We start from the raw sequence: 26282 nt of genomic DNA on the forward strand, positions 1-26282 counted from the left end.
AATTGATCCAAAAATAAAAATAACAAGAGCTAAATGATCCGATTCAGTTTTCCACTCTGAGCAGGTTAACTATTCAAATGGAAGCTAAACACATTGAATGGGACTTACAGGCTGAAAAAGGGCAGTGATAGGTGTTAGGATTATTTGACTATTTTATTACCTTTCAAACATCAGTCTCAGAGATCGGTAACCCTATTGACTCAGCCTCGTCTGGTTCAGCCGAATGCATGAGACAAATCTGAGCCTTTTCACCACACAGACAGTGTCTCTGTGCTTTCCTTTTAGTATGCACTTCTTAACTTCACTGATGTACTAGAAATGTAATTTTTTTCTCTTTACCCTGTGTGCTAGCAAAATGTTTCTCATTATATATGCTGCCACAATGGTTCCTTTGAAGATCCCTCTGAGATAGATACCTATCAACTACTAACAGATTGGTAAACGCTCATAGCTGTGGCTCAAGTTTAGTTGCATGGTAATTGACAGAGCTGGAGTTCCAATGTACATTGGTAAACTCCGAAACCAATGCTCCTCTTATTCTACTTAGCAGTGATTATGATGACTGTTAGTCACCACAAGTGCCACATCTCTGTGGATGACCCATGACTTCCTCCACCTCATGATTATTGGACTGACTTGACCCCACAGATATCCAGAGATGTTCTACCCCAACTTTGTTTATTGTTATTATAATATACTTTCAACTTTTCCAGTCTCCCCATCTCCCTCTATCCAACATTCTGGCTCTTGACTCTTTATCTGCAGGTAGCAGAAATCTTAGTAATTAGGTTTCTCTCTTAGTATGGGAACCATCAAACGTTTCATGTATGGATTTGTGCATATGTTTATGTCCTCAACTTACTGTTCAGTTCTTTTAGATAGAAACTCACTTATGTGTTATCTATCACCCATACTATTTGTCATAATATCATGCACATAATTTGCACTCAATGCTTATTTTTAAAGACAAAATATTGAAAAATTAACACATGAAGAGAGAAAGAAAACACTTCTGAAAAAAGTATGGTGATAGGGTCTACTTATTGTGGAATGCGTTTCCATGCATGGCCTTCTGCTATACATTTTTGCTTGCTCAGGATGGGAAAGAATATCTTATTTTCTATGGCTTCAATTTTACTGATACCTCTCGTTAGCCTCATTAGCCTTGTGGTGGAGCTGCTAATTTACTCTATCAACCTTTCTAAAATGAAGTGTGTACAATAATGCACCTTGGGAAAGTTTGAATGTTATGCCTTATTTCAACATGGAGATGTGAATGATCATTGTAATTATTCTTCAGGCCCTGGTGAAATTGAGGCTGTGTCCACATAGAATCAGGCAAGGTAAAAATTTTCACAATTTAATTTGTATAGGCTCTCTGGGCTAACCTTCATGGGGCTGAATTGTTTGCCATTCATCTATTTCCTCATTCTGTTTACAAACATTTATTGAACTCTTTCTACATGGTAGGCAATGCCTACAGTGAACAGACAGATAGAGACCCATTTTCATAGCAGAAACAGAGGCCATCTGACCTCGGTGGAGGATTAAGTGACCCACTCTTCTCCTGATGTCCTGCTGTGAGCAGAGCAACCTAGGGATAAGTTAAGAAGGAAGGATTTTCAGAAAAATTCTCTCTTCAGAGCTACAGACTACAGTCATATAAAGATCAGCATCCCAACAGCAAAGCTTTATTTCCCCCAGATTTTGTCTTTGAAGCATTTTTCTTTTGGAAATATTTAGCATCCAAAGTTTGACCTTGATAACTTTGAACAAAAAATATTTCTGAGCTATAAATCACTTAGCGGGTCTTCCTGGAGAGAGTGTGTGTGTGTGTGTGTGTGTGTGTGTGTGTGTGTGTGTGTGTGTACTGGGAGTAAGTTAAGTGACTTTACCAAGATCACAAGGCTAGTGCAGGGTAGAATGGAAATTGAAACCAAATTCCCAATTCTATTGCCTCTCCATATGCTATATTATCTCAGACTCCCTTATTATTCAATTACATACAATTTGTACCTTACTGTGAAATTTTAGGAGCTCCTAAGGACAATTGTCAAATGCTGAAAACTTTACATAAATATTTTCCATCCGTATTATACCTCTTATCTTTAACACCCAAGATGTGTCCCTTCCACTTTGAAAATCTTATGCCATTTTTTAGATTTTCTGTTACTAGGAACTTTGGTTTTTAGGCCAGTCTTTGGAGTTCTCAATAACCTTTAAAATACAGAATAAATCATGTGCCAGGAGATTAATCAATTTGCAATTTTTAATAATCTTTTCTTTATTCAGCTCCCATTTTGTCCAACTTTATAGGCAGAAAGAACTAAAAAATAACAAACAAAAACTAATATTAATTGAGCATTATGATGTTCTGGATTTTATACTGTTTCTACACATATTTACATGCAATGCTTACAAGAACTCTTTGAGGTTCTTTGAAGAACCTCTGCATGAATAACATTCTTGTAAGAACCTTCTATGTAATAACATTTCTATCTGGCAGATCAGAAAACAGAGGGCCATACCCACCCTGCCTTCCTGTACCTTACCGCTGTTCCACAATTGCCTCATTATGTTTAGCAGTCTGCCAGAGCCAGACCCAAAATAAGGCTGTGAATAGGTGAGGGTATGGTTGAATTTCAAGCCAGATCTAAAAGATATTTGGATTATACACAGCTTTAATTTAGCCGTGTTTCATCTCCTTTCCAGTAGAGTGTATTATTTACCTTATACACCAGAGTGAAATTATAGGGATGAGATCAAATAGGCTTTTAAATTGATTCCTTTGTGTTCTGTGTAAAACAAAACTAATCATTTCTGAGATTTGGTATTTTATACGTATCTCCTGTCCCTCCTATTTCCACTACTATAGAGTCAGTCTGTTCAGCTGTCCCAAGGTGCGTGTGTCTCAGGTTCTGTTAGCTTAAAGCTATAAGAATAACAGACACAAAAGGGCTTCCAGAGGCTCTTACTGAGGCCTCGAGGACTTGCGTGTGTTGGTTTTAAGTGTGATCTGGTGGGTCTCTGACCAAACAATAGAATATAACTGAGATAACTGAGACTAGACTCTTCCAGAGCAAATTGAACATGAAGACTGTAGAATGCGGCAGCACTAAAAGACAATGTTACCCAAAGCGTCAAGTGTCATTCAAAGACCTGCAATATCAGCATCACTTGGAGGAGGAAGGGTTGTATTAAAAATGTGGAATATTAGGCACCATCCTAGACCTAACACATTTCGGTCTCTAGAATTAGGATCCAGAAGTCTCTTGTAACTGTCTCATTGGATGATTCTGGTGCATACTAAAGTTGATAAACTCTGTACTAAAGTGTTAACAGCCAATGGAACTATAAACAAAATAACTAGCTTCCATGACTAACACAGAAAAAGCATCATCCCAGCTACCAGATAGCCTCCAGACCAGCAGAAGAGATAAGGCCAGTGCACTTGAAAGAACATTAAAGTCAGCAACTAAAGTGTATACAAGCAAAGCTGAACCACAGATCCCAATCCCCTGATGAGTCAGTTTGTTAAAAACTTCAAGTTGCAAAGCTGAGAGACTTCAGCATCCACCTATCTCTTTACAGTTTCAAATTATAAAAGTTAAAAATAAAAAAAGATTTTACACTTCCAAAAAATAAGCAAAAAGAAAAGACACAAGAGGTTCTCAAATGTCATATTTCAAAAGATTGACTGTATTTTTCCTGTTGGTAAATCTGCACACTTGTTTTTCATCGACAATACTCCCTGCACCCTAGAATTCTAGCTATTTCTGGAGTACTAATGGCATGAGTAAATTGAACTAAGAACTCCTCTCTGTCCCACCTTTGAGATCAAATCACTCAAAGTTCCATCTTTGATTCTCCTTTCCCACATGCCAGGCCCAGGGCCACAAAGCTGTGTCCATGATAATGACTTAGTGGCCTGGCAGGATACAGCAGGAACATCTGAGAGTGAATGGGAAGCTTCAGGCTTGGAGCAATGCCTGAGACTCCGCCGAGGCTAGTTTGCTTCTAGTTGCTGATTCTTTCCTTCTAAGGGCCACAGTTCACCTACCTTCCAATCTACAGTCACCATCTATTGCCTTGATTAGGAATATCTCTTTTCCTACCTCCTTGTAAGTCAATAAAAATATGACATCCTTTCCTTTGTCTTCCTGAGCCCAGATTCAGTTTTCTTATGTCTTAGAACAGTGGAAGTGATAATGGCGAAGGAGGAATGAGATGCACGAGAGATGAAGGTGCTTAGCATATGGCCACACTTGGGGGAGCTGAACTCTCAGTCCAGCTTTGCTTCTGTATTGAAGTGTTGGGAATAGTGCTGTTCTCATTACACAAAACATCTTTTACTACATTCTTCATCACCTTCGATCAAACATAGCAATAAGACCATGTAGATGAACTTCTCTGGTTTGTCACTGCTCATAAATGTGAATCCTAAGTTGGAGATTTATGGCATTGGCTACTTGAGTAGCTGAGAGCCTAAAATCTCCTTCAATCAACTGCTCGACTTGGTAATTTCTTAATCTCCCTAAGAAAGGATGCACAACGTTAAAGTGCTCTTTTTATGTTGAGAAAAAAAAGAGAACACGAATAGTAACAATTTATAGCACTTCATCTGTTTTTGACAAGCCTTCATAATAGATTTTTAAAAGGTACATATTTTCCCCCCAAAATTAGAGACTGCAGTGTTGGGATGTGTAAATAAATATGTTAATTTATGTAAAGCTGGTTGCCACATTCAAATAGCACATGCCACTCTAAAAGAAACTGATGAATAATTTACCATGGTGAAATCCTAAGATGCTCTTAGGAAAATATTATGATAGACTCTGTCCTACAACAGTTTTAAAACTTATCTTAATAATATGTGTTAGTTTTAACTCTGTGTCAATGACTTCATAACAAAATGAAATACCCAACTGAAACATCCATCTCAAATTAATTTATTTCTACCTCAATTAGGTAAGCTGTGGCCAAAATCAGCACTACAAGAACTACTAATAGTAACTACTACTACTGCTGCTAACAGCCATAATAAGGGCTATCATTTGTTGAGTGTCTTGTATTATATGCTAGACACAAAAATAAGCAGCTTGTGATATTACATAATGCAGTTCATATAACAGCCCCAAGAAAAAAGGATCGTTATTCCTGTTTTATAGATGAGAAAACTGAGGTTCAGTCACATGATTATCAGAAAGAAGAGAGAATCTTTCCTTCTGTCTTTTTAACCACATATTCTCTACTAAGGCTCAGAGACCTATGTGTACTCTGGACTTCACAAAGAGAATTCAAGAACTCCTTCATTAGGTATTGCTATTTATTTTTATGCATAAGTAAGAAATTATATGCTGCTGATAGCCCTGGTAATGTAATACCTAGCTTCTCACATTCTTCCTTGATTGCCATGTAAAGGATTTGAAGAGATATTTTAGAATAATTACCCATCAGTAATCATCTCCACACAACACAAATCACTTTGATTTCCCGTTCAGACAGACCAGGAAAATGAGAGGTTTTTACTCCAGAATGCTTTCTGCTTCAATCAGGTTAATTCTATGTTTCCATTCCATTGGTCTTCTGAATTTAAACATGAGAAAATGGAACATATTCTCTACAGGGGATAATGATATCCATAACCATGGGTCTTGATCCATTGGTGAAAATGTGTTTAATTATTAGCTTTCTAAGGAGAGAGCCATTCCATTTAGAACTGTCTTCCTTCCAAGAAGGATTCATTCAGCAAATAGGTGTAGGAATTTTATTACTGCTGGATAGTTGTTTACTCTGATTCATTCTAAAGCTCAGACCTTCAAAAACACAGCCTGTCACATAAATTAACTCATAGAGAAGAACAAAAGAAAAAATGTCGAGCCACCATAGTTCATGAACATCAGTTTGTAATACCAATCAGCTCCATAACAGTTATGATTTATAAACACAGTAACCCTTAAAGATGGTCAATATATCAATAAGTTTTGTGTGACACTTGCCAATATTTAGCTCCCCACGTTTTACTTTAAGTAATATTACAGCATTATTAGAGTATCATAATCTTAATCTGGAAGATCTAATTTTTCACCTGAAATTATCAGGTTTATTAAAACCACCACCATCTAACACCCTCCCCTCCCTAGTCTGGCTTCCATTTATCGTTCATCTCCTATGAAGAGAGAGCAGCCATCCTTCTGAGAGGAGTACATATCTCTTCATTGCTCACATAGACGGAATATTTGCTACCTAAACCTATAAACCAAGAACTATTTCTTCGTGTCCTTCAATCCCATTATTGACACTCTTTTTCCAAATTCACTGTGCCACTCCCTTTCTTGTCCCCACAAAGAAGTATCATGTACATGGACATTGGAAGTTAGGTCAGATAATTTCTTTGTCTAGGGACATTTTAATTTAAATCACCTTTTTTTGTTTCTTTTTTATTTTAGTTTGGCGGTAACATATGCGGTTTGGAGATTCATAGTGTTTGGTTTATAATTTCCCTTAAATTGTGCAAACACATCTGTTTGCTTCATCTATTTTATAGATATATGGTATATTTCATAAAATCTATAAAGTATACAGAAAAGTGGTTATGGAAAAAATTAATAATTAGCAACTGAGCATTTGGATACCTACCATGCAAATCAAGTAATAAAATATTGACAGCACCTCAAAACACTCCTGTGTGTCTTTTGCCTGTGGGAGATTTTTCCTTCACCTTAAAGGTAACAGATCCCCTGGCTTTAGTAAAAACGATTTTCTTTAAGCCTTATCTTTCATATAAAATGAATGCCCTTGCCCATGTTACATCATTTAAACACCCAAATCATTTAAGTGACTTCTTATAGAATCAAATTCATATCATATTTATGGTGTATAGATCATGCGCCATGTATTAAATTAGGAGCTAGAGGAATAAAAATCAATAATATGTAGTCTCTACTTCCAGGAAACTCAAAGGGAGACTTTACTGAAACTCATGAAAGCAGAAAAGCAATATTAGGTTTACCATAAGCACAATCCCATTCTCCCAAGGAGAAATGAAATGAGAGAAACAAGACATGGAAAATCTTTCATTGCTTTGTCTCAAACAAGTACATGGACTGGCCACTGCTGAACTGAGGAGAGGATGGCCAAATCTTTCCTAGAAAATAAAGTGGGTGGGCAGGAGGGGCACAATCTCGCATTACAATCCCAGAAGTGAATATATTTTCTCTCTCTGGCACCACAAATGAGCCATATCCAGCTCATTTCTAAGAGAAGAAGAAAGATAGATTCATGAGATTTCAGAAAAAGAAACTTTGGGAAGAAAATTTTTTAAAAAATTTTCTAAGGACTAGACAGGTATTTTATCCTTTACATCCCTTATTTGGAAAATATAGATAATGGACCACCAAGAGAGCTCACTGGGATGTTTCTGAGGCATTATGCACAATGCTTGGCACCCAGGAGTGCTCCATAAGTGTGGCTGAGCCTTCTCAAATTGCTGGTTCCATTATGTGGGCCAGTCTTCAATCAAGAAGAAAAAAGTGGGGATGAAGAGGACAATTGATAGGTTAATGGCAGGATATGGTGCTAAGAAAGGCCGGCACTCATGCTTCTATAACTTGCTATTTGTTGAAGAACAATTATAATATCATGTAATTAAGGACAAAAATTTTATCTACAAACCAGAGTGAAAAGTGTTGAGTGATAAATTATTATTTCAGTTGAAGACAGAAAAAGTCTTCTTGAGAACCCTTTACCATTTTCTATGGAGTCTGACTCAGACTCCCAAAATCTAAGGGCCCTCATTATCCTCCCACATATTTGGCACTGTGTAACCCATGGTTTTTGTACTGTGGTACTAAATTGATATTTATAACCTTTATATTTATTTTTTATGTTTTTAAAAAATATTTTTACTTTTCTTGCAGTGATGATAAAATTATAGTGTAATAGATAAAAAATGAAGAATTGTGGTTGGACATCACTGAGTTCAAATCCTGCATTCATTGCTTACAAATATGTGTTGTATGAAAAATCCTTACATTCTGTAAACCTCAGCTGTAAAAGAGATATAATAATAATGTCCACTTCTTTGCTGTATTAAAAGCATGGAATATAATAATATACATCATGAATTTGTAACAAATGATGGTTTTTGCTATTATCTCTCCAATTTGATTCTAAGAAGTGGGCATGGCATAGGGGCTGGCTGATTGGGTTTTGGTATTGACAATGCTATGGAAGAACAAAGAAACATTACCTATTTGGAGATTTTTGTTTTTAGTGCTGGGAAACTCTCTGTATTACAACAAATAGAGTTTAAGGGTAGTGTCATTTTTGGACAGGACTTTGGTTGTTGCTCAAGTCAAATCACAAATGTGGCAAAGAACCATGGGTTTGAAGTGCTTTAAAGTTTGTAATTCCATCACCTTGGAGTTACTGTCTAGTGATTTCCGTCAGGTAATCCATCGTAAATCTCATCTCATCATTCTTCAGCTGGAATTTGCTGTCTTTTGTTGGATGAAAGTTACTCTTCTTATTGCATGAAAGTGCAAGGTACACTTATCAAAAAGAATGATGTTCTTTGATAAACAATTGAAAACTTACTGATCCCCTATGTTTTCTTATTTCTAAGTTGTTCCCTTGGGAAGCTACGTAAATATTTCAATTTTATTGCTTTTGCTCATAAAATGTTTGAAACCCCCAGGGATATGTTACTGCTGTAACTGAAAGAACATGGTCTTTGACTTTGACATCAGAGCAATGTGAGATTGCATCTGCCATGGCCAAATCCTAGCAAACTGATCTGTTGTAATCACTGAATCTCATTGGCATGCACAAATGACGGGCTTCTGAGGGAATTCCCTAAAGTGATGTTGGGAAAATATAATTATTAGAACATGTTAAGTGTTCAATAAATATTAGTTTTCCCTTAGTCTGGAACTCACTTTAGATCAAATTTACCAGCCTTATTGAAAAAGTCAGTTTCATTGTATTCCAATCAACTCATATTTGATACAAAGTGTAATCATCTGTTTCTTAGTTCCAAACTTTTCTAAGAGACTTGATTCCCTGTGATTATTAGATTTCATGGGAAAATCAAATTAATTATCAAATATTAATCATAGACAAATATTAATCATAAATAAAATTTTTGATTTAAATATCATGTCTAGTGCTTAGCATATTTCCAGTCACAGAGCAGGCCCTCAGACTATGTTTGTTGAAAGACCAGGCCTAAGGTGAAAATTCCACACCAATAGATGTAATTTCCAAAGATGCTAAAGATTGGCAGCACACTAAAATACATGTATAGTTTTTCATGAGTAGAATATACATTTACATGGCAAAGTTCAGGGGTAAATATTTTTTAAGTCACTTTAGTTTTTAGTCAATGCGTTGTTTATAAACTCTTTCCTGTAATTCAAGACAGTCTTAATTCCTCACTCTGGAGGAAATGCACACAATAGAATGAACAATAAAATGTGAGACTCTAAAAATGCTATTGGGGAAATTAAAGCCACTTAGTAATAAAGGACAAAGTTGAATTATTAAATTCAACTTTTGTTATAAAAATAGTAGTCCATGTCCCACCTTCCCATGTTATTTATTTTTGCTTCTGTAATAAAAGACAGACAACAAAGCATTTTTTACCCCATTTTACAGACATTAAAGCAGACTTAGTGAAGTCAAAATTCCCAAGTTATAAAACAAGAATGGTGAGCTTAGGTCTTCTTACCCTAAACTCTGTATTTCCACTTTACAATTCTCTATTTCTATTTCAACATGGACTAGTCCTACCAATAGGAGGAGAGAGCCACAATTTTTGATGGTAGTGTTGTTTTCTTTTCTTTATTTTGTCATTTCTTTTTTCCCTAATGGCAAGTGATGACAACTACCTCAATGTTCTGAGCCAGTTCAATGTATAGGCACAATGGGAATCCATTTTCCTTACTATTTCCAGAGGCCAGAAAAGCCATTTAGTCTTCCTTTTGCTACATTTTCAATAAGATCTAAACATTCTGTCTTAGAGTTTCTAGAAGCAGAGACAGAGATGAGGCTTTTGTGCAAGAGATTTATTGAGGGAGAACCCTCTTAGGGAGTGCAAGAAGCAGGAGAGGGTAGGGGAAGAAGCTAGACAAGCAAGTGGTTCAACTGAAGCCTCATTTCAGTTTGATCCCACAGGGAGTTCTAGAGTATGATTGGGACCACAGAATTATCCCTTCTTGAGTTAAAGGGGGAAGATTTTATGCTCCTGTATTAGTCAGTCATTGGCTGTGAGCTGCTCCTGGGATGGGAAGGCAGAATCTCCCAGGTAAGGTGGCTCCTATCTGCAGAGGACTGGAAAAGGAGGGAGTTGAGAGCCAATAATATCCAACATTCACAGCTGCTACAACACCGAACAACCAGCTACCTGGAGAAGGGGATCTGAATGGGATAGTAACAGTGTCACTACAACTTCTTGGGTAAGATGCAAAATTTTAGAATTATGTATTTCTAGGCAATACATTTTATATAATAAACTCAATTCTTATTAAGATGTGAAAGATTGATATCAAGTCCTTGGAAGAACTATGGGTTCCATCAGTTTAGGGAGAAGTGAGAAAATCACAGATGATGCCAATGAGGGGCATCAAAAAGATTTTAGTAGTTTTATATGTAGTGTCAAAAATTTGCATTATTTAAATAAAACATGTAGAGGAATTATACAGTGTTTTTAACTACAGGAAAGATTATAGGTATGGTGAGTGAAAACTGATTACCTGAAAAATATTCACATGAGAAATTACCCATCAGAATATGTGTTGCATTCTTATGGAGTTATGCAATATCCAAAGGAAAGCACATGGATAAAGCTATCTCATGTTTATGCTTTGAGTAATCACTGAAGGCTTCTAAGCCTGAGAAAAATGTGTTCCGGGGCTCCGGGCCTATTATGGATTATCTTTTGGCTTGTAAAGACCCGATGAAACTCTTTAAGTTCAAAGGTTAAGTACAAGGATCTGGTTGTGCATCAGAGCAGGGGTATTTCTTCCAGTCTGGAGTTCTGAGTGCTCCTAGATTTCCCTAGACAAGATCAAAGTCTCTACTATCAACCTATGAGAAAATAAGACTGAGATCTGGAAACGTAGGCACCATTCATTCTGGCATTCCTTATAGGGGCCACTTGCATGGTTATCAGAATAACTAGAAAAGGCTAAGAGCATGTGGAGAATTTGAGTGATGTCTCTGGGGCTGTGTTGTGCATAGGAGCTCCTGAGGGAAAGCTACAGGTCTCATTGACCCTAAGACCTGCCCAGGGTGGATACTGAGTGCGGTACAGACAGCTGTGGACACTAAACCCTATCATCTTTCCTCTTGGAGACACAACTGGAAATCATTTTCCAGCCTCTCTTTCAGTTGGGTGAGGTCATGCATATTAGTTACCTCTTGCTGTGTAATAAGTTACTCAAACCTCAGGAGTTCAAACCATCACACAGTTATCTCACACAGTTCCTGGCAGTCAAGTGATCCAAGAATTCCATGTGGCTCAGCAACATGGTTCTGGCTTCAGGTCTCTCACTAGGTTGCAGTCAAGCTATCGACTGGGGATGCTGTCATCTCAAAACTCATCTGGAATTGGAGAATCTGCTTCCAAGCCGACTCACATGGCGGTTGTTGTCTCCTTGCTGGCTATCTACTAGAAATTTCTTAATATGTGGGTTTCTTCCTAGGGCGTCTCACAACATGAGTGAGTGATTCAAGAGAAGGCAAGCTTTGAATGGAAACAGAAATCTCTTATAATTTAATCTCAGAAATTGTACCATCACTTTGGACAGATGCAAGATGAGGGATATCACAGGGGCGTGAAGACCAGGAGGCAATGATCTCTGTGGGCTGTCTTGGCACTGTGTTCTGGCCAGTGGAATATGGGTGAAAGTGATCTATACTATTCTCAAACCAGACACACAGAAAACACACTCTACAATATTCCATGTTCTAATTATTCCATGTTCAAGCTTCTCTGTCCTAATTATTTAGTTTAATAGTGATGTCTTCAATGACTCACAGAGGAACAAAAAGATAATAGAAACCTGAGTCCATGATTGACTGAACAGAGCAGAGCGTCTGTGACATAATGGACAAACAAATCATTATTGTGTGACACCACTGAGATCCCTCTTTTCCCTCTTCTTTCTTTCCGTCTCTACCTCCTTGCTTCATTCCTCCCTTCCTTTCTTCGTTTAGAAAAGTTAGCTCCCCTTGAAGTGTTTGTGTGTATGTGCATAGGTATGCATTTTTTTTCAGAATTTATACATTTTGTTTTTTCACAGATTTATTAATATGTAATTGTTAATATATTTGATTTTTGTGGTTTTTTTCTCTATTACATTAGCCTTGGCTATCCTTTAATATGTAAACTTTCAGAAGTCAGGATTCCTATATTCTATTTTGTTTCTATTTTCCTATAGCAACCAGGCCATTATACTCTACCTGGGCAATTATTATCTACAGATTGATCATATGGATCTTATTTTCAACATAAGGAGAAAAGATGTTCTATGATACTTTAGCAAGAAAAAATTCTCAGATTTGATTCTAAAGAAAAGTATAATGAAATTCTTAAAAGTTGGACTTTATAAACAAGAATTAAATTTTCAATCCAGTATTCAGCCAACCTATCTTATTAAACATAAATGCAAAATTTAATGCGATAGATGAAGTTATGTAAAAGCATATTTGTAACCTAAGTGTCTCTGGAGAAAGTAACCTGCACTAGCCTTTTTATTTATTAATCAATTGAAACTTTTATTGAACACAAACTATATTCCGTAAATATCTTTAATTTTACCTGTTAGATGAAACATTGCTCTATAGACTTGCTGTATTTAAACTGATGTATATTAGAATCTATATACCTAGGCATCAAGAGTTTTATTTTCTCAAAACCATTTACATCATAACCCTTCACTGCATTAGCAGTTAGCTGCATTGACATTATCTTCATCTTCCAACTCCTGAAATGAAAGCAGAGGGCTTTTCTCATTTCCTGTATCAAAGGCTTTCAGTTTTTCAGGCTAAAGGCATAAATGAAGTGTGGTAACTAGAGGAAATATTAACATCATTTAAAATTAGAGATACTTCTCCTTTGAAAGGTTACCCTGACTTTAAAGTTTTGAAGGTAATTAACAGCACAAACCTGCGTGGGACCCCATTGGCTGTGATTCCACCTTTTATTGCTCTGTCTGGAAGACAGATGAAGCTGGCCATGGGTACATAAAATTCCTGACACATTAAGTTTTGGGGAGACTTAGGCAAAAGTAGAAACTGCTGTTCCATTTACATGGATAAGAAGTAATATACCCTGTTTTTACATAGCATCAAAAACAGTGAAAATGGCATTAGCCTTATTTTGGGGCTCAGATAGACATAGAGTTCTTGTATTTTGGCAGAACTCACTTTTATTTCTATTTGAGCACCAAATTCAATTAAAATGAAGTGCATACAGATGCTACTTTCTACTGGGTCCTATAATTGGAAGCTCTGAAGGTAATACCCCTTTGAGTATCAAATCATAAATAACAATCCCATTTGTGAGACATTAGTTTGCTCTTGTCAATTATCTAATGGCAGAATTTCTTCTCAACTCTGATTATTCTCTACATAAATAATTTCTCCTTCCAATTTCTATTGATTTCCTCTGTGCTTTATAGAAAACTATTGATTTTTGTTTTCTTGTTGATTCTATCCTTCATTTAATTTGATATTAAGCAAAATATTTTTCTGTTTGTAACACAGCAAAATCCTAGGAAAAATAGGAAGTCAGGGCCACTTAAATTTATAAATGTCTTGCTGATCTACTCTTTGAATTATCTGTGGTGAATACTATAGTGAAGCAGTGAACTCCTCACTGCCCTCCCCACTGCAGCTCTTAGTGTTACACATACCCAGAAATCATCTGTGTTGCAATCAATGCAGAATTGAGCTTTGGGAAATAAAATTTAAACTAATGATGAGAAAATCAGGTTTGCTATTATGAAGTAAAATAAATCTAAAAACACAAAATAAATCTCCACACATACTTGCATATGTACACATATAATATATTCTTCAAGGAGATGTATGGGTGGGATTATTTTTTGTTCCATGAGGATTTTTGCATGATGAAGGGTGATTCAGGATGAGAGGAGGCCCACAATCTCCAGGGGCTGTAGCAAGAGCTGTGACTGCGGTTGGGGCAGAGGCGTCCAGTCTCTGGCCTTCGGTTGCCTGAGTATCCTGGTGCAGCTCAGTGTGACTCATTACAGATTTCTACAACAATGACTTTGACAGATTATGCCTCCTGCCATGATCTCAACCTCAAAATCCATAGGTTAAAATCTGAAGCCTGACATCAGTGATATTAATATAATATCACTGATGAGGTATATCATCAGTGATATACCTCATCAGTGATATTATATTAATATCATTGAGAGGTAATTAGATTTGGTGGCCAGTCTTGAATGGGATTAGTGTCCTTATAAAAGATACTGCAGAGAGCTAGTTAGCCCTTTCCACCATGTGTGGATAAATCAAAAAGGCACTGTCTTTGAAGAATGGGCCCTCATGAAACACTGAATCTGCCAGCAGCTTGATCTTGGACTTCCAGCCTCCAAAACTGTGAGAAATTAATGGTTGTTATTTATAAGCCACTAGTTTCTATCATATTTTGTTGTAGCAGCCTGAATAGACATAGACATCTCCCTGTGTCCACAACCCTCTGTGATATGACTGTGCCATTACTTCCATCAAAAAGTCAAGTCTATTTTTCTAACCCTTTAATCTGCTCTGGACTCAAACCCATCTCGACTAATAGAATAAGGTAGAAGTAATGTGGTGCAACTGTCAAGGGAAGGAAGTTTGAGGCTTACAGCTTATGGTTTTGCCCTCCTAGAACCATTTCTTGACATAGTACAAAGAGCCCAGGATGAAAGACCACATGGAGAGAGATTCCCAGTTTCCTCATGTCCCAGCCAAGCCAATACTCAGCCAACCTGCAAGATAATTGCCCCTGGATGTGTGAGTCCAGATGAGACACAAAAGAATCAGCAAGAGAAACTGTAGAAGTGTGAGAAATAATAAATCCTTGTGTGTTTTTCTTCAGCTTTTTATTTTGACATACTTTAGACTGAAATAAAACTTGCTAAAGTAATATAGAAAATTTTCATAAACCTCTATGAGCTTCCGTTAATATTATCATGACATAGAACCATACTATAATGATCAGAACCAGGAAATTAATATTGGTATGTTACTATTAACTAAAGACCTTATCCAAATTTCACCTTTTTTTTTTCACTAGTGTCTATTTTCATTCATGTTTCAAGATCCAATACAGGATTCACTGCATTTAGTTTTGATCTCCTTAGTGTTTTCTGCTCTATCCCAACTCCTAAATCTTTCCTTGTTTTTCATGGTTTTGACATGGTTGAAGAGTACTGAACAGTTATTCATGAAACATTTATCAACTTGGGTTTGACTGAGGCTGTGCATTTTAGGAATGACGTGGGGTACTTCTCAGTGCATCATACCTAGAAGTCCATCATGCTAAGTTAGCTTTTTGCTAGTGGTTAATCACCTAAAACAGGAGGCTAACATGGTTTCTTCCTGATTATTCCATTTTAAAGTGATTATATTACCTTTTGTAGTAAAAAATGTCTTGGAAGAGATATTTTAGAATATAAAAATGATTGTTTTAAGCTGCTAAATTCTGGAGTGTGGTGTAACTAAATCACAGATATGGAGATAGATGATTAGATAATGGATAGCTGGATGGATGGATAGATAGATATATAGATAGATAGATAGATAGATAGATAGATAGATAGATAGATGATAGACAGATAGGCAAAAGTGAGGCTGGCAACTTCTTTCAGGAAGGTGAGGTTAGTGAGGCCAGGGAGTGGAAGACAAAGAAGGATCTATGAAGTTTGGGTATCCATGACAGTTTTCGTTATAGATTTGTGGATGAAGGGTTTAGTGACATTCTGGTGTAGCAATGTGTTATTTAAGAACCAGAGAAGAGAGGAAAGTGTTAGTGTGTGTTTTTAAAAGAAGAAACAAAGGCTAAACATGGGGTTTGACTTAGCACTTGAGTAAGGATAGAAACATTTTTAAATTACTTTCAGTAATTTGACTACAATGTAATCTCATAGGAATGTGTAGAGTCCTAGGATTTCTTAACAATCAGACATATGTTTTGTTTTTCTTGAGGGGTAGTTATAAGGTGCTAAGGCAGTGGGCAGAACCAGATATTCTTTACACAAGGTAATAGGCAGTAGTTCCCATCCCTCTGTTTGTGTAACATGAATGGGCATCTGCTTATTGAAAAGAAGTCAGCCATCCATGGATCAAAAGCAAGGCAGGGTATAAGTCAGAATGTCCTTTCTCAAAAAGAAGGAGGCTGATCTCTTGATCTTCCTATTGAGTTTGTAATGGGGCTTATGTGAAAAGGACCTGGCCATGACACAGAACCCGAACAACCCTTTATGCAGCTAATGAGAGAAAGAACAACAAGGTATCTAGGAAGTTGCAGAGTAGAACCGCAATTTTGTTTTGTTTTGTTTTGTTTTTTTCTTTTTTAAATATAATTAATTTATTGAGTTTCCTGGCACTGGTAATTTAGGAGAAAGTGGAACAAAGTCCTTGAATGGATGGAGTTTATATTTTAGTGCAAGAGAGTGACAGTAAATAAGTACATAATTTAATATACATTGTAGATAGTTCCATGTAAAATTGCAAAGACAAATAAAGCTTGGCAGAATGAAAGAAACTGAGGGGATGTATTAGTCCATTTTCACATTGCTATAAAGAACTACCTGAGACTGGGTAATTTATAAAGGAAGTAGGTTTAATTGACTCACAGATCTGCATGACTGGGGAGACCCTAGGAAACTTAAAATTATGGCAGAAGGTAAAGGGAAAGCAAGGTACGTCTTACATGGTCCTGCCAGCAAAAGAGACAAAATGCATGAGGGGGTAACTTCCAAACACTTTTAAATCATCAGATGTCAAAAAAAAAAAAAAAAAAAACTCTCACTGTCATGAGAACAGCATGGAGGAAACCACTCCCATGATCCAATTGCCTCCAACCAGGTCCTTTGTCTGACATGTGGAGATTATAATTTCAGATGAGATTTGGATGGGGACTCAGAGCCAAACCAAATGTATTTGCTATTGTGGAAAAGATGGCGAGGGAAGACCTGCTGAAGATATGATAATGATTCCATAGACGATAAAGGGCCATTGGGGTAGGACATTGGGGGCCAGGCTGTGAGAGTCACCTGCTAGGCAGATGGGTCCCAGGGAGAAGTGCCCAAAGGCACGTAATACAGCAACATGTAGATGTACAAGGCAGGTAACATGTGTCAAGGAAGACTGTTGGCAGATAACAGAGCCATCTGTGGTCATAAGACAGGGATCTGTGACTGGGATCTGTGCACCATCCAGGTCTGCACATAGACTTGAAGGGGCACATGAATTTGGATAGAAAAAAGCTTACATTGAATTGGATACAAGTCCCTATAGTATGAAAATAGATTACTAGTTTTCAAATGTTTCATCAGAAGCCCTTTTTCTTTTTATTCAGATAAAATCTGCATAACTATTACTATGTAAAACAAGAAAACAAAAATATACCACTTTGTTGGTTGTAGTAAGTTTCGTTGACTCAGAGGTACTCACTGTTGATCATCCCTTGAAGCACAGTTATTTGCAGATTACAGTGTCAGAACCTCTGAATCAGTGCTTCTCCCATTCCTTTGAATACTGTCTTGTCCCACAAGCCTATAAGTGGATATATCAAGAGCTTTCAGATGTGGCCAGTGGGGAGAGGCACATTAAGGAGCTGGGCAGGTCATTCAAATCCATGTCTTTGTGAGCATATGTGGACAGTTGAGCAGTCATTCTATGTGTTTCTCCACAGATTTTCTTCTGTTCAGGCTCACTTTGGCCAGCTGTCTGACAATGACCTAGAGAAGCCAGATCATGACCAAGTCCACATTGTCCCAACAGATCTTGAGCTTTTAAAATAGTATATGTGGACTTGGAAATGTAGGCACAAAGTGGTATGTTATGAATATGTTAACATAATGAAAAAGAGAAATAAATGCAGTCACTATTGATCAGTGGCATAGCATAATTTACCTAACTTAAGAAAATGATTTACATATCAGCCTATAATGCAATTATGCCTTGACATGAAAATCATTTCCCAAGCTGTCTGTGCTCTGTGGATTAAGAAGGGGTGACAAAAAAAAGAAAAAAGTAAGTAGAGATGGAAGGAAGCTTTTTCTAGACTCTGATTGTGTCTTGCTTACTTAATTTACAATGATCTCAAATAATATTTTAGAATGGCTGTCACTAGAAATTAGATCTTTGATAATAAATCCCATAAGTAGATATCTCCTCAGATTTTGTTAAAATGTTTTGTTGTCCATTTGAGGTTTTTAAGGAGCCGTCTATATTTTAAAAATGTTAGAACAGTCATAAGTTACCTTCCTCTTTAGGCTTCTCTTTAGGCTTCTCAAGAGGAGAACTGTTATTGCATTTGTTTTTCGGGAAAGTGCACATAAAAGGCATAAATCATCACAGATTATGCAAGAGGGTTCATGAGCTTTCCAGTGGTTGATGTGAAAAGGAGATGAAATTTAGCCAAATTAGGGAGAAATTTTTTACAGGTTTGTCTTAGAAGAAAACAAGGAAAATAAGTATGATAGGCTTCCTGTTACTAGAAAGGATTTAGGCCTACATTAAAAAAAAAAAAAAATCCAAGAGCAATACTAGACTCTACAATGTAAACTATACTACAGGCCTTAAAATGTGCTACACTCAGTTCCCTTTTCAACTTCTTTTGTCAATTATCAATTTCCCAAAAGATCTTTAAATACACCTATTGATCGAACAAAGCTAAGATTGTTAGATTTATTTCAGTGAAGTAAAATATGTGTTAGTCTGTTTTGTGTTGCTATAAAGGAATATGTGAGACTGCGTAACTTATAAAGAAGAGAGGTTCATTTGGCTCATGGTTCCACAGGCTGTATACGAAGCATGGCACTGGCAACTGCTTCTGGTTTGGACCTCAGGAAGCTTTTACTCAGGGTGGAAAGTGAAGGGGGAGCAGGTATGTCCCATGGTGAGAGAAAGAACAAGAGAGAGATGCCAGGCTCTTTTAAACAACCAGCTCTCTAGTGAACTAATAGTGCAGCAACTCATTCATTACCACAAGGAAGGCACCAAGCACTCATAAGGGATCTGTCCCAACCACCCAAACACCTCCCACCACGTTTCACCTCCAATATTAAAGATCACATTTCCACATGAGATTTAGAGAGGGTGAACATCCAAACTGTATCACCACTTTCATAGGTCTTGGTGATGGCTCAGTAGGGAGAAATAGAGAGATGATCTATAGAGGGTTTTAGGGGTAGGACTGGTGGATTTTAGAGTGGGTTTTGGAACATGAGAAACTGTTTGTGACTGGGCAGAATTTATGACATAATAGCTTTGGGTTACTGAGCAAAACTGGTAAGGCTCCTGAAAAAAAGACTTGGTAAGCATACTATTGCTCATAGTATTTAAGTAATTTCAATTGTTTGCAGTCTTCCTAGAAGAATAATTTTTTGGAGCAAGTAGCTATGTTATTTTGCTTGTTTTTGTGCTATTTAACATAGAGATAGAAAAATATCCCCATTCTCAGTGTTATTTAACTCAGAGATAGGAAATTATGTTGGTTTCAGTTCTCATTTCCAATCCTGCAATTCTGTACTTTTTTCTTTGATACGGCAACATTTTTAAGAAAATAATAATGATCAATCTCTCTTTTGGATTTCAAAATCATCTTTTTGTACTGATCAGCAATTAATATACAGAACCAAAAGTTTTCTCCCTCGCTTTGTATTTGATTTTATACATTGTATACTGACTAAAGACATTTGTTCATTTAATGTTTTGCAAGCATAATATTTGCCAGCTGAAGAGTTAGAAAAAATACCCAAAGCAATTTTGTGCCCAGGATTCATAAATGAAAATACATTAACTATGAGATCTTTAAGTTTCTGGTATTCGGTTAAAAAAAAAGCTTTGATAGATTTTAGTGAGGGTGTATTGTTTGATTATATATTTGCTTGCTTATTCTTAACATAAGGTTGATTGGATAGTTGAGAATCATGGAAGTAACTTCCAGGAGTTCTGGATAATCTTGACTCCCATTGTGCTCAGTTTTAGCTCTGATATGTAAAGAGATTTGAAGTTATCACTCTTATTCTTGAAGCGAGATAAAGCCAAATAAACTAAAAATCAAAGCATTTCCTTGGAGTTATCAGATAACATTGGTCACAGGGCAAACCACTACACGAAATCTATAGAAACAGGCAAACACAGAGTGTTGCAGACAAGATGTACTTAACTGCAGCAGAAGCTGTTGGGGCCATAAATTGGTAGAAAGACTTAAATGGGAATTTTGATGAACTGCTGAAAGCTGAGTGTGGATTAGTACGGGAATGAAAAATTTCATGGGACTGTAATCTTAGGGCAGAGCCTACACCAAGAAACACAAGGAACTCTTTAAGTTTTAATGGTAAAGATTTGAGAAAGACTCCCTCATGGTTCAGTACGTAAGGGGAGTAAACCTTGTGAAATATATCCAGAGCAGTCTCCATAAAAAGGCATACTCTCTAGGGAAAAAAAAATGACTTTGTCAGAACTTTATTCCAGCTAGAAGGAGAGCATTCCCCCCAATCCAGTCCTCTTCTCTCTAGCGTTCCTGCCTCACCTAAGAAGGTATAGAAAAGATAAGAAACACCTGTAAATGTCACAGTCCTGAGACAGAAGTCCACAAAAATAATAAGGTTTAATCATAAGATTATGAATGTGTCCCCTCTGCCACACTTTACAATGACACCAATAGTACTCCAATATAACCACAGTAGATATTTAGCAGATGAGCTACAGGGTGCAGACTGTCTCTGATGAGTACCTATGAAATTTAATGTCAACACCGGAAATGAAAACAATATAGGTACAGCGAAGATTAAACACAACACAACTCCTAGTCACTTTATATAAAACCTCATGTTAAAGTCGTATTTACTCCAATTGTCGTTACCCAATATGCTTTCAGTAAAAGTTTACAAGGCATTCTAAAAGGTTTTATATATTTTTATATATGTGTGTATATATATACATGTGTGTATATATATTTATGTATGTGTGTATATATGTGTGTGTGTATATATGTGTGTGTATATATATGTGTGTGGCAATAAGTTTTCATATATAAAGTCCAAAGCACAAACAAGAAAGCAAAAAGAGTAGACAAATTGGATTCATCACATTTAAAAACTCTTGTTCTTCTAAAAGAAATACAAAGAAAGTAAAAATATAACTGATAAAATGGAAGAATTTTTAAATTATATAACTAATATGGGGTTTATATTTAGAATTTATAAAGAATACTTGCAACTAAACAATAGACAAATAATGCAAATAAAAATTGGGGAAAGACATTTCTCCAAAAATATGTACTAATGGCCAGTAAACACATGAAAAGCTGCTTAATATCATTAGTAATCATAGAAATGCAAATTAAAACCACAATGAGATACCATTTGAAACCAACTAAGTTGGCTATACTAAAAACGCCAACTAATAAATGTTGGCAAGGATGTGGAGAGATAAGAACCATTGGGACTGCAAAATGGCGAAGCAATTTGGAAAACAATCTTGAAATTTCTCAAAACTTAAAAATAAAGTTACTATAAGAACTAGCAATTATACTTTTAGGTATGTAATTAAGAGAAATGAAGACATATTTTCACTGAAAAATTTATACACCAAATTTCATAGCAGCATTTTTTATGACTGCTAAAAGACAGAAACAATACAAAATCTTACTGAGTGATGAATGGGTACACAAAATGTGATATATCCATATAATGGGACATTATAAATAAAGCACTTATCATTGTACACACTGGATAAACCTTGAAAACATTATGCTAAGTGAAAGAAGCCAGTTCAACAAACACATTTTCTATGGTTCCATTTATTTGAAATATTCAGAACAGAGAAATCCATAGAGACAAAAAACACATTAGTGACTGCCTAAAGCTAGGAGAAGTAGGTAGGGGAAAATTGGGTAATTTTGCTTCTGGGGTGTTGATGATGTTCTACAATTTATTGTGGTGGTGGTCGCACAGCTCTGTCAATATACTAGCAGGCTTTAATTATATGCTTAAATGGGTAAATTGCATGCAATGTTAATTATATCTCAAACAATTGTTACAAAAATTAATCACAGAATTAAAGGCAAAATGGAAAATATACAACTTCTGCAAGAAAAACATAATGATCTTGGGTTCAGTGATGAGTTTTTAGATACAACATCAAAAGCATGATCCGTGAAAGAAAAGAAAACATGTTAAATTGGACTGTATTAAAATTAAAACACTTCTGATCTGTGAAAGACGTTGTTAAGAGAACAGAAAGACAAATCACAGACTGGAGAAAGTATTTGCAAAAATTATTTGATAAAAGACTATCCAAAACATGCAAAGGACTTTCAAAACTCTATATAAAAATCAACCCAATTAAAAATGGAAACGATCTGAACAAATACTTCACCAAAGAAGATACGCAAATTGCAAATAAGCATATGTAAAGATTTTCAACATTATTTATCATTAAAGAGTTTCAAATGAAAATAACAGTGAGATATTGCTGTAAGCCAATTAGGATGATCACCCAAAAATGACATTACTAATTGCTGACAAGTTTATAGGGCATTAAGAACTCTCATCAAGGCTAGTGAGAATAAAAATGGTATAGCCTTTTGGAAGACAAATTAACAGTTTCTAGAAAAACTAAGCATAATCTTACCATAACCCAGCAATTGTGCCTTTATTTACTAATCTGATTGGAAAACTCATGTTCACACAAAGACCAAAAACCTACACATGAATGTTTAATGCAGCTTTATTTATAATTTCCTACAACTAGATACAACTAAGTAAATACAAAATACCTTCTTCAACAGGTAAATACAAAAACAAATACAAAAATTTCCTACAACTAGATAGAACCTAGTAAACAAAAAATACCTAATTCAACAGGTAAATACAAAAACAAATGATTGCATATCCATACAGTAGAATATCAGTATAAACTCATGTTTAGCTTAATATAGACACAGATGGTTGCACATAGGAATAATTATGTATATATGTACATTCACATGTTATTATACACAAATATATTTCCCCATTCTGTTAGTAAAGAGGGTTTAGAAGAAATAGTATTCCAATAGCAGCAAGCACATCTAATATTCAAATCTAAGTTTCTAATGCCATCCCCCTATAAAAGGAACAAGGGATCCTTAGAGAAATGGCTGATTCTATGACTATGACAGGAGATAAGCCTGGAGAATCTTGCAGGGTCAGAAAGTAAAGATGTGCTTCAACAAACAAACAAATAAAACCCCACAGTAATGGAAATATATTAATGAAACAAAAGAGCCAGCTGAGTCCAGTGGCCATATCTGAAAAAATCCCAGTAATAAACCAAGGAATAAGTGGTATTCAATTATTACCCAAAGTATAAGATCTGCTTACAGCATCACATAGAGTAGTCCATATTGATATAAATTGTTGAATAAAAAATAATTGGGTAACAATAGAAACATTTCCCATGCAGGAGAATTTCAAATGATTTATATAGATACTTGGCTATCAAAGAGATAGAGCATAATCCTCTGCTCCTTATGTAGGAGTTGCACATAATGATTCCCTTCCAATGACTTATAATATGGAAAGGAAGAGAAAGGAGTAAATGTTCACTGAAAAAACTTGACAAATGCTATCTCAGCCAGGTGATCAATGTTAACATCAATAGTGATGTTGTGTAGTGTATGTACTTTTGATATGATATGATGAGATAACACTTCATTCCTGTGGTCTTCCTAAACAGCCAGTCAAATATGGAAAAAAAAGAAAAAAGAAAACAACAATAACAACAACAACAGAAAAAAACAGACAAATCTCATTTGAGGATATTCTACAAAATACCCAACCAGTACTACTCAAAACTGCCCAGGTCATCAAAATGGACCAAAAAAAACAAAAAACAGAAAATATCACCTACAACAAAAACAAAACAACTAAAGAAATATAAATCAGGATCTTTAGATAATATTGGCTAATTATACATAACAAATGTATCATACCAATATGTAAGAAGTTAAATAACAAGAGAAACTAAGTATCATATATATGAGAACCTTTTTGTATTTTTTCTCAATTATTCCGTAAATCTATAATTATTATAACTAAGTTTATTACAGAAACCATTCCAATCTTTGAGAATATTTTGGGTGAGAATAAACTATGTTGTTGGGATAAATTTATGCAGTACTGAAGTAAAAGAAGGCTACTATTATCCAGGAAGGCTGAGCAAGTTTCTGTGATGTAAACTATTTGTACAGTTTTTCCAAAACTGGTCACCATCTGGGTGAGGCATGAGGATGGCACAAACATTTGGATACTCATCCACATACTTGTCCTTCAGCTCTGAAAAGGCGTGGTTACTTGGTCACAGAGAAATCCTTACACTTTTTCAGTCTGAGGTCTTCAGTTATGAGGTAGGGATGACCTTCAAATAACCTTGAAGCAGCACTACCTGGTCCATTTAGAGTGGCTGTCTGTTAATGCTGACATTTTCCTTTTAAAGTCCATTATGCTTCAGGCAATAGGATACTGGAAAGAAAAAGGAAAAAAAAAAAAAAACAGGGAGAAAAGGCAGCTTGAAATTTATGATCTTATTGTGCTTATGAAATTACAAAAAGGAGCCAGCCTTGTTCATGCTGGCCACAGACAAGTGTAGCGATAACTAAAATTTACAGGGTGCATAAAAAGAGTCCCATCAGCAGAGTGCTGTAAATCCTGGTTGACCAGCCACCCCAGCAAATTCCTGATGGATCATCATGCCCTCAAGTTTAAATGGTTGTTCTTAAGAAGCAAAGGTAAGTGACAGGTTAGATACATAAGCAAACAGTGATCTCATTTCATTCCGTGAATGTGAATGTAGAATGGGTGGGAGGAGAGAAATAACTTACTTAGAAGAATTGAGTAGATGTCTGCAGGAAACTTTCACTCAGGTTCCCACTAGAGGCCACACTTTGAACAAGGCTAGAAGGATACTGAGAGACAAAAACCCATCCTTGGCATCAAAAAGGCTACTTTCATGTATGGAGACAATTTGATAACTTGTGGCAACACAATGAAATGATTCCTCTGGGCCACATAAGCCCAGTGCTGAGTGAGCCAAATGGTGTTAGTATCTTCAGAAGTGTAGATTTTATGCTCAGGGAATAGGATGTTACTGAAGAATTGTAAATAATATGACCTTTTTTAAATTTAGAAATATTATTTGGTTGCAGTGAGAAAAGAAGTCAGGAGCTGTTGTAGTTATCCAGGTAAGAGATGAATGAAATCTTCAACTAGGGCAATGATCATAAGGATAAAAATGCAGAATAAATGCAATGTTGGCATCCTAGTATTTGAGCTAAATAAAATGAGGAGAGAAAAGTCAAAAATCATTCCCTCTTGTCTGGCTGGGGCAACAGGATAATATTGGTGTACTCAGTAAGAGGGGGAGTAATGGAGAAGCAGCAGTGTCTTAAGACATATATTTTGGAAATGGGCTCTGAGATGAAGCATTGCCTGCAGGAGTTGTATGCAGGAATGCTCTCAGGAGATACATCTGTAGGGAAGTCAGGAAGGCAGTACTGGATAGAGAGAGAATCTGATCCATGGTGTGGTTGCTACTGAGGCCTCGGCTGGTTCTCTGCGAGCTCTGAAACTAGAATTGAGACCTTTAGAGGTATCTCATTTTGAAACAAGTGAGCTGGACCTCTATCCCCATGTCAGTCCATCATTGAACTTAATCTACCCCCTGTGAAGGGACTTACCTTTCAAAAAAAATGTATTTTTTACATTTTTACATTTACATTACAACCCAGGACAATTCCTAGTAAGGGCTGCAGCCACAGATACATACCCCCAGCATTAAAGGAATAGCTGTGTTTACTCTGAACAGGGGATCAGGAAAAGTAACACAGTTATCTACCACAAAGTATTTTTTGTGGGACTAAGTATTAATGGAGTTATTAATTTGGGGGAGTAAAGAGTTCTTAGACTCCAAATTCAAGAAAGAATATGACCAATTGTTTTTTGACTATAGCAACCTTAACTACCTGTATCAGTTTTAAATTGGTT

Source organism: Cebus imitator, unplaced genomic scaffold (genome assembly GCF_001604975.1).
Source record: "Cebus imitator isolate Cc_AM_T3 unplaced genomic scaffold, Cebus_imitator-1.0 Scaffold31, whole genome shotgun sequence".
Classification (NCBI taxonomy): Eukaryota; Metazoa; Chordata; class Mammalia; order Primates; family Cebidae; genus Cebus; species Cebus imitator.